We start from the raw sequence: 10,271 nt of genomic DNA on the forward strand, positions 1-10,271 counted from the left end.
TCCAGACAACTAGCCAGTGTTCTTGGACAAGCCAAGCACTCATTTCAGGACAATCATTTTTCCTCCTGAAGCTCCTTGGCTTGTCCTTTCTGAAGCTATGCCTTTGCCCTGATTGTGAGACATGGTCTGCACTGGAGCTAGCTGCTCTGCCTCCCATATGTGTAGGAAAGAGATATGAATCCATTGGCTGTAAACTAGGTCGTTCCAAATTGCTCTTGAAAGGTATATATGGTCTTTGTGTAAGTGGAATAGAGTCTGGTCTTTACTCTGTGTCCTAAGAAGCAGGGGAAGACCAGGCCCACCTGTGCAGATGAGTGTTAGCTGCCCAAATGGCGTTCCTCTACAAAATTCATTTTCTTCATTATTTTACTTGACTCCAAAAGTGACTGAGCCCCAACACCAACTCGTGATAATAAACGCACGGTGAACTATTAATAGTTTAACCAAGTTTATCACCTTGATAAAGATCATCCCCAGAAACACCACTGTTAACAGCATACTTAGTGATGAGAGATGGGAAGTGCTCCTTCGGAGAATAGGAACAAGGCAGGATGACCCCCATCACCACCCTTTTCAGTGTTGGAATGGAAGTCTCAGCTAATATGTAAGACTAGATAATTAAATAAGAAGCATACGGACTGGAAGGAAGAATTAAAACAATCTTTATGCTCAGATGACATGATTTTCTACTTAGAAAATCCAAGAAAAACAGACAAAAAAGAGGAAGAAGAGTAAGGAGGAGAAGGATGGGGAAGAGAAGAAAGAGGATAAGAGGGAGAAGGAGTCTTAGATCTGATGAGTGATGATAGCAAGTTTGCAGGACACATGAGGTCACTGCACAAATTCATCTGCTCACACAGTAGCAATGAAGAAAAGGAATTGGAATCTGAATACACAGTACTGTTTACACTGACACCCCAAAAATGAACTATGTAAGTAGAAATCTATCAAAACACACACAAGACTTCATGAGGAAAACTACATAACCAGAGAAGAACTAAATATATGCAGAGATAGTCCACGTTCGTGGATAACAAGACTCAATATTGTCCAGATATCAATTCTTCTCAACTTGATCCAGAGATTCAGAGCAATCGCAATCTGAATCCCAGCAAGTTATTTTGTAGATATGGAGAAAGTGATTCTAAAGTTTGTATGAAATAAATAAATAAATAAATAAATAAATAAATAAATAAAGTTTGTATGGTGAGAAAAAGGCCCAGCATGGCCCACACCATATTGCAGAAGAACGAAGGTGGGCAACTGACACCACTGAATGGCAAGACCTATTAAAAACCTACAGTAATCCAGACAGTATGGTCTCAGTGAAAGAAGAGCCAATAGAAGGATGGACAGAATGGGAGTCCAGACACAGACCCACATGGAGACAGTCAACTGATCTTTGACAAAGGAGCAAAGGCAACACCATGGAAGAAAGACCATCTCTCCAACAAATGGTGATGGAATAACCTGACATCTATGTGGGAAAAAAAAGAAAAAAGAACCAAGACACAGACCTTACACCCTTCACAAAAATTAAGTCAGTGAATCGATACCCTCCATATAAAATTAAGAATTATGAAACTCTCACAAGACACAGCGCAGAAATCCAGGTTTCCTTGGGTTCAGTGATGATATTTCAGAAAAGGCACCAAAGGCATAATTAATGAAAGATAAGATGAGCTGGACTTCAGTAAAATGAAACACGTGCTCTATAAAAGACAATATCACAAGAAGAAAAGACCAGCCACAGACTGGGAGAAAATATCTGCAAAAGAGTTATCTGTTAAAGAACTGTTATAAAAAATAATAATAAAAAAATAAAAAATAATAAAGAACTGTTATTTACCATACACAAAGAACTCTGAAGACTCAACAAGAAGAAAAGAAAAACCCAATTAAAAAATAGGCCAAAGGGGGTCAGCCCAGATAGCTCAGCCCAGGGTGTGATCCTGGAGATCCAGGATTGAGCCCAGCCTGCCTCTCTCTCTGCCTGTGTCTCTGCCTCTCTCTGTGTGTGTCTCTCATGAATAAATAAAATCTAAAAAAAAAAAAAAAAGCCAAAGGCATTCACGGACACTTCACCAAAGAAAAAACTCAAATGGGAACTAAGTATATGCAGAGATGCTCTCAACCATGTCTTCAGGGAAAAGCGAATTAAAGCAATGAGAAACCATCACACAACTATTAGACCAAAATCTGGACCACTGACAACACCCAAAGCCGACGAGGAGATGCTGCAACAGAAGTTCTCTGTCTCAGCTGCTGGGAATACAAAATGGAGCATCCACTTTGGGAGTTTAGGGATTTCTTACAAAACTAAACATATTCCTGCCATTCGAACCAGCAAGCTCACTCTTTAGTAATAACACAAGGGACTGACACCGCGTTCGTACTAAAACCTACATGCAGATGTTTTTAGGAAGTTCATCCAAAATGGCCAAAGTCTAGACGTAACCAAGAAGTCCTGCACGAGATGAATAAATCAATAAATGGGTCCATCCAGACGGTGGACTATCACTCAGCACTAGAAGGAAACGAGCTATCAAGCCACGAAAAGACAGGCAGGAAACCGAAATGCATATTACTACATGAAGAAGCCGATCTGAAAAGAATACATACAGTATGATGCGAACTAACACGACCTTCTGGAAAAGGTAACATTATGGAGATAGTGAAATCCTCTGTGTTTGCCAGGGCTTGGGGGAGGGATCACGAACAGGTGGACCGCAGGATGTGAGGGCCGAGAAAATATTCTGTATGGTTCTAGCATGGTAGATGCATGTCCTTGTATGTTTGTCCAAGCTCATAGATGAAACACCCCACGAGTGATGCCACAGTAAACTATGGGCTCTGAGTGTGGTGACGTGGATGGAGGGTCATTAGCTGGGACAAATGCCCCCCTCTGCTGGCGGATGTTCAGAAGGGGGAAGGCTGCGCATGTGTGCGGGCACAAGGCATGTGGGAGATCCTGTGCCTTCTGCTGGTGCTGCTGAGAAGCCACAACTGCTCCTAGAAAGTAAAGTCTGCTTCTTAAAGGGAGGCACTGAGCACTGGGACAGATCTATGCAGCAGAGAAGGGGACATTGTAGACAGTGACGAAAGCACACCCTGATCAACTCTGCACACAGCAAACTCTGGTTCCTCCGTAGTAGAGTCTAGATTGTTCCTGTGAACACGCCTGTCCATCTAATGGTTTTGCAAAACTGAGCTCAGAGAGCACATAGGTTTGCAGGTTCTCCCCGGGATCAGTGGATGTCGCACGTGCTCATCTGGGGACAGATCCAGGTTTCCTCATCGCTCTTAACACTGATCTCCCTTCCTTCTTTAACCAGTTTCTGCCAATGGTCACTTGGACTGTTTCTCACCTCAAAACATGCTGCACCGAACTTAGGCATGTGTGTATGACTGTTTGCTTTGGAGTTTTCCAGAAGGATGAATTGCAGGGGCACAGGGTATGTCCATGACGAATTTTCAGGGGTACTGTCCCGTTTTCCCCAACTCGAATGACCTGAAGCTCCCCAGCAGTGTGAGAGAGCGCCCGCCCCTGACCCTTCACAACCCTCCCTATGACTGACTATTTAACCTTGACCAGTCTATGTGACACTCATTAGTGGTCCTCATTTCCCTGCCTTCCTTATTAGCAAATTGAAAAATTCTCTGACGGGTGATGTGGCCACAGGTGTCTCTTCTCTGCCGCTTCCTGGTCTCCCCAGACGTATCCATTGGGTTGTTGGTCTTTTGCTCACGTTTGTCGGAGCTCCCGCTGCTCGGTGGCCGTGAGCTCTCGGCCTCCTCTATGTGCACGAATCCGGTGCTGCAACATGTCCCTTTCCTGTGTCCCCTCGCCAGTCCCCCATCCCGGCCTCGCAGGGCTCACAAGCCTGGGAGTTCAGGGCAGGATCCGGGGTAAGGATTGCGGGAAGGACGTCCGTCCGGGAGGAGGGCGTCTCAGGCTGAAGCCTCCCTGGCCCAGGTCACCGGTGGTGCTCAGCTGTGCAGGAGGAAGAGCGGGAGGGAAGCCGTGATTGTGCAGAACGCCCCGCTCTGAGGGAAGGTGGTGAGGGCGTGTGTGCAGGTGAGGCAGGGGGTTTGCAGGTCCACAGGGAGAGGGGTGCGTGGCAGCTTCCAGAAGAGGTGCTCTGTAGCCTGGAATATGAGGCTCTGACCACACAGCTCCTGGGGGCCTCAGAGGCTGCGCAGCGGACGCTAGAGTCGGGCCTGCCCCGCACGCAGGCGCCCCTGAGTGCAGTCGCCACCCAGGCCAGGCCCAGACATCCCAGCCTGCCGCCCGAAGGGTGCGATGGCCTGGACGGGAGGACGCTCTCGGGAGGAAGCCGGAGCTTTATGGAGAACTGGGAGTTGTCCCGAACACCAGACTGGGGGAACACGGGGACACGGCAGGCAGGAGGAGGCCGGGCCCCAGTGACCCCACAGTCTAAAGAAACTGTGGCGAGTCCTTCCGAACCCCGGACACCGGATTGGAGGATGGGAACCTCTCCCAGGCAGAGAGGTGGCTCGGCCTGTGTGGCTTCTTCCCCTCAAATAAAGATGCCTCGGCCTATGAGCTGTGCTCCCCAAGAAGCACCCCCAGCTGCAGTTCAGCTCCTGCCTTGGCACTCTGGGGACCCTGGGATTCCAGCTCCAACTGTGGCTCTGGTCTGTTTAGTTTCTAGAAGGCAGTCCCTCCAGGTGACCCTTAGGGAGTTGGAAGAGTTGTGCCCTGGGGCTTCCAGGGACGCTCTGCAGTCCTGGCATCTCCCCCAGCAGCTGTCTGCTGGCCTCAGGCCTAAGGAAGGGGCTTGACTCTCATGACTTGGAACATGTCAGCAGCCTGCAGAGACTGGGTAAATCTGGAAAACTTTGGGAATTCCATCTCCACGGTCTTGGAGGCCCCATCGACATCAGGAGAGTGCGGGAGCATCCCGGGAGGGCTGTTTCAAGGATAACTTCCCCAGGTTCTGGAGAAGATGCTGAACGGTACCCCTGCACTGCACCCCAACCCAGATTCCAGAAAAAGGTCAAGGAACTCTGACATGAAGCAGCGTATGGCAGCCAATGTCAGGAGCCTCTTCAAAGGAACCCAACTCTTACCTGGGGAAGAACCACCTGTCACCATGGACCTTACCCTTGACCATCTGCCCCCGGCGCTGCCTGTTGCCCATCAGTGTGTCATTACTGCTTTGAGTCCTTACCCCCATTTCTAAGGGAAAGGTCTCGTTCTCATGGGTCTCTTTCCTGCATTGTTTGGCAAATGAGAGCGTTTCTCTAGGAAGGTGTTCTTGAGCTCTCCTCAGATCCTCCAGAAGGTCTATGGCCCCAAATAAGGTGTAGATCCCTAGCCAGGCAGCCAGGAGCCCCCAAGGTCACTCGCAGCTCAGATCCTGCAACTTGCTATGGACATGGCCCCACAGGGGTCATAGGTGTGGGAGACAGAAGACACCCCACAGGGTGTCATAGTCCAGCAGGGGGCATGCAGAGGACAGGCACAGTTCAAGGGCCAGACATCATTAAGGAGGGAGAGGTCAGGGAAACGCTCTGGGCATCTGAGGACAAGTGAGGGCTGGAGTGAGACCTTCAACCAGGGCAGGAAGAGTGGGGGGAACAAAGCCACTGGCCTGGAGGCGGGGGCGGGGGTAATGAAAGGGGGGAGGCAGCTGGAGCAGAGACCAGGAGAGAGTCAAGGGCAAGCTTGGGAAGGAGGCTGTGGGCCAGCAGCTGCCTCTGGAGTTCACAGTAGAGGTGTGCAGGCTCCCACTCCACGGGAACCCTCGGGCACAGGTCCCCCACCACCACCCACATCTCTGAGATCAGGACCCTCGTTTGCATTGATGTTACCTAGTGGTACAGACAGTCCTGAGGCAGCAGGTCATCCACGTGGTGTAGCTGTGATAAAACACAGCGGCCCCTGGGAACTGGGAGCACATGGGACGGGCTCCCCTGGAGCAGGGGGCTGCGGACACGGGGGGAAGGAGGCTCTGTGCTGGAAACACTTGCCCCCACTTTCAATCATGTAACATGAGCTTCATCGTCAGGAGCTCCTGCCAGAGGGAACAGGGCACGTTATTTTCTCAGTGACAATGATTTTTTAAAATTAAGTTTGCCAGCTTCAGACTCCTTTTTTTGAAGTAGGCCCTACGTCCAGTGTGAGCTCGAACCCACCACCCAAATCTAGAATCACCCCCTCTTCTGACGGAGCCAGCCAGGCCCCTGGACCCCCTCTATAAATTAGGTATGACTTGTGAGGACATAAAGCAGGCACCGATTCCTCTGGATTTGCATTTAATCCTGCGAACAGCTTGATGAGGTCAGTCCCGTCAGTGACCACACTGGAGCCAGCAGGAGGCACAGGGAAACTGGGTGACTTGCCCACGGTCACAGAGCCCTCAGGGGAGGTCAGGAAGTGTCACGGCTCTGAGTCCTCATGTGGGGACCAGGCAGGAGGTGCCCTCAGGGTCCCCAGATCTTGGTCCCTCCTCTAAGAGTGTCTCTATCTGGTTGTCTCCTTCCAGTCCAGAGTGTCCCCTTCCAAGTGGGCTCCTCATCCCAGGCTCCTGGCTGCACCTTTATGTCTGTACTGCTGCCCCCTGGCCACCTGCGACCCCCCCGCCCCAGTTACCCTGGCGCTCCCCACCGGATGGGCCCCCCTGGTGGTGTGGGAGGAAAGGGAGAGTCTCCGTGGCCCCGCTCCCCCAGCAGCACCTGCACCCCAGGCCTCCCTGCGCACCTCCCTGCCACCCCACCCCACTCCCGCCCTGAGCACCGGGCACCAGCGCCACCTGGCGGCCGCCGACCCAACTGCCATGGAGACGTCCTGCCAAGTAGGCCTGTGGCCCTGTCTCTGCTCCTGACTGAGGCCCAGGCAGCTGTGACCAGAGGAGGCTGCTCCAGAGGCGGGGGGATTCCTGCTCCGGAGTCTGCATGAGCACCTCCAAGGGTGTCAGCAGATGCCCTGCAAGGGCCCTGAGTTCACTGCAAATGAGAAAACAGGCTCCTTATACATGAATGTTCCCCAGGAGTGACAGCCTGGTAGGAGGCATGGGGGAGGGAGGGAGCCCGAGGACTCCTTGCTGGGTCCAGGCCTCTCCTCACAGGCCTCCAGGGGGTCAGGGAGGTGGGAACCTCACATGGGGGAGGGGAGCCAGCAGGACAGAGGAGAGACAGCCCACTCCCTCGAGGTCCCCGTCCAGCTCCCTGATCCAGGGCCAAAGCATGGCCCTCCTAAGCATGGGGATTGCGGGTCACAGGGCCCAGCCCCAAGAGGATGGACTCTGAGGACAGGTGTCTGAACACCTGGGTGACAGCATGACTCAGCAGCTGCCAGGTCCTGGTCTGTCATCCTGAGAACAAGTCCAGAGGGTAGAGGGGAGCCCCAGGAAAGCCCACAGGAGGGAGACAGAGCCAGGCCATGCTGACCCAGGTTCAGGCCAGGAGAACACGGCCCCTGGGAGCCAGGAATGTGGGCAGATCCGGGTCAGAGGCCCCGTGAGCATCATGAACACGTACACCAGCAGCAGGACCACGACCTCCCTCCTCCCAGACTGTGGGTCTCTAACCTCCTGGGGGTGAAGTCAGGGGCCTCCCCAGGAAATCCAGGCTCCTGAGCCCAAGGACAGACTTTCCATCCTGTGTCCTCAGGCTCCACATGGGCCTCCAGGCAGTGGGTGCTGATGCCCATGTGCTGATGTGAGGCCGATTCTGCTTCCAAAAGCTTTGGGGTGGAATTGGGACAATCCTCCTCTGGACACTCAGCTAGATGTAAGAAACTCACTTGCACCCGGAACACCCTGGGGTTCCTCCACAGGCATCACCAGAGATGAAGGGCCTCAGGCTCTGCCCAGACTTACCCTGTCAGGTGTTCTAGACTCCAGGCCTGGCTCAGGGGTCCTGCCTGCTGGGCTCTGCTCCTCGGCCTTCCCGAGCCCAGCTCCCAGATGTCCTGCCAGAGAAGGCCTCCTGCTCCTACCACCCCTGCCCTAACCCAGTGAGCACCAGCTTCCCTCCTGCCCAACATGCCCAGTTCTGGAACCCACTGCAGGCTGGAAGGGACCTTCGGTCCTGGGAACCGGGCTCAGAGTTCAGTTTCATCTTCTAAGTAGGCATTTCCCAGATTGGGGGGTGATTCAGATGCTAAGTTAGCAGGAGCTCCATAGGGCCTTTCGCTGAAAAACAAAAGAAGGAAAATGAATCCCCTGGTCATACAAGCTGTGAAAAGCAGAGTATAGCATTAAAGTGATGGTCCCCCTAGAGTATGGACTGTGAATATCTCAGAAGGGATCTTTTCTGTAGCATTTCCATGTTTATCTGATCTTTGCCCCCAACCCCTATATTGAGGAGCTTCTCTCACAGCAGATGCTCCATGGATCCCACTGAGAATCACTGATGCAGGGAAATCAGGTGCCAGTGTGGACTCGGTGAGTGACAGCAGCCGACCTGGGCTGGGTTCTCCCCAGGAGCCCTTGATCCCTTCTCCCTCTCCCCACAGGGCAGTTCATGGGCCACAGGCTCCTTTCCTGAATCCCTATGTGGTCACAGCTGCACAACTATATCCATGCAGTAAGTGTGAACTGTTTAGGTGGACCCTTCAGCCTCTAACCCAGATCCTCCCTGATGGTAGATGCATTCCTCCCACAAACAGGCCACGAGCTCCTCCTATGTGCCAGCCCTACTGTGTGCAGGCCTACTATGAGCTCCTACTTTGTACCAGCCCCTGCTCCCGGCGCTTACATACATGCACCAATGCACCCAGCAAACTCTCCCTGTATTAGGAGGGGAAAGGCGGTGCACGGTAACCACAGTAAGTGAGGTGAGCAGGGCTCTGGATGAGAGGGTGGGGGGTCAGGACCTGGGAGTGTGTTTCCAGGTTACACCTGGAGGTCAGGACAGGCTTCATCAGGAAGTAGACTTCTAGAATGGACTGGAAAGAGGTAAGGAGTAGCCCTGGGCATCTGGAGTATTCACTTTCCAGGCACAGGTGACAACCCCTGTCATGGCCTTCAGGTGGTACCCTGCCTGGCTTGTTCCAGGAGCAAGGGGTCCTGTGGCTGGTGCAAATGTGAGCCCAGGAAAGACAGGTAGGAGACTGAGGTCAGAGAGGTAACAGGGAGCCAGTTCAGGTCCATCCTGACCTAGATCCCAGGATGCCAGAGCCAGAAGGGCCTCAGCCTCTGTCCCATAACTTGCTGGACAGGTGAGAAAAACCAGGGGACAGGTGTGTGTGATATGCCCTGAGACCTCGGAACGTAAGCAGGATCCTGAACAGCCTCTCTCAGGCCTGACTGTGGCCGCAATAGAGCTGTCCCGGGCGGGCCCGGGGCCGGGCCGTGCTGTCCTCCCTCCAAGTGTCCAGGAAACACCTGCTCCCTGAGGTGCAGGAAGGCGGGGCTGGGACCCCTGGCTGCGGGCGGCTGCCGCTGCTGCTCCGTCCACCAGGGGGCGCTGCCGGCACAGCCTCCCCCGCAGGCCCGGCCCCTGCCCGGGGCTGTGGCTCCGGGGAGCCCCGGACCCCGCGCCCTGCCTGCAGCCCCGCCCGTGGGCGCGGCCCCTCCCAGCCTCGCTGCCGGGTCCCGGGGTGTCTCTGTGGCCTGGGCCCCGGGAAGAGCCCCGAGGGCGGCCAGCCTGGGTTGCAGGGTCTGCAGGGAGGCGGGAGGAAGGCCCCGAGGGCGGCCTGGGCAGGTGCAGTGCGCAGTCACCGTGTCTGCCTCCCTCCCTGGGGCTGGCCCCTGCCTGTCCCTCTGTGTTTGCTGCTCCGGGTCCCCGGGGGCTCATTTGGAAGCGCGAACTGGGCAGGGAGGTGGGGTGAGGGCAGAGCACAAGCAGGGAGGAGAGGGGGTGACTGGCCGCCCTCCCCCCACCAGAGCCACTGGGAAAGGAGACCATGCCCCACCCCCACCCCAGGGTTTGTCCCTCTCCAACAGCAACGGCCCAGGGAGGGGAAACTGAGGCAGCAGAGCTCAGGCCGGCTACCAGTCAGTCACCCTCCTTTTCTGCCCCTCATCCCGGGGTGTCTCAGGATGGGACCCGATGCAGAATGCCCACCTACCCGCTCTGCTCTAGGGACACATGGGGGTTCTCAGGAGGGTGGAGGGTGGGGCTGCCACACACCCCTTATCAGCTCCCTGGGCCCTGGCCACACCCGCCTGGCACCCGGAGCCTGATGGGAGGGCAGAGGCAGCCCACAGAGCCCCCACCCCCTACTGGTCAGCCGAGGGCAGGGTCAGGGGGGCGGGGTCAGCATGAGGTCTCTCCCACCAGAGCCCCTGCACCTCATG

Source organism: Canis lupus, chromosome 7, assembly GCF_003254725.2.
Source record: "Canis lupus dingo isolate Sandy chromosome 7, ASM325472v2, whole genome shotgun sequence".
NCBI classification, from domain to species: Eukaryota; Metazoa; Chordata; class Mammalia; order Carnivora; family Canidae; genus Canis; species Canis lupus.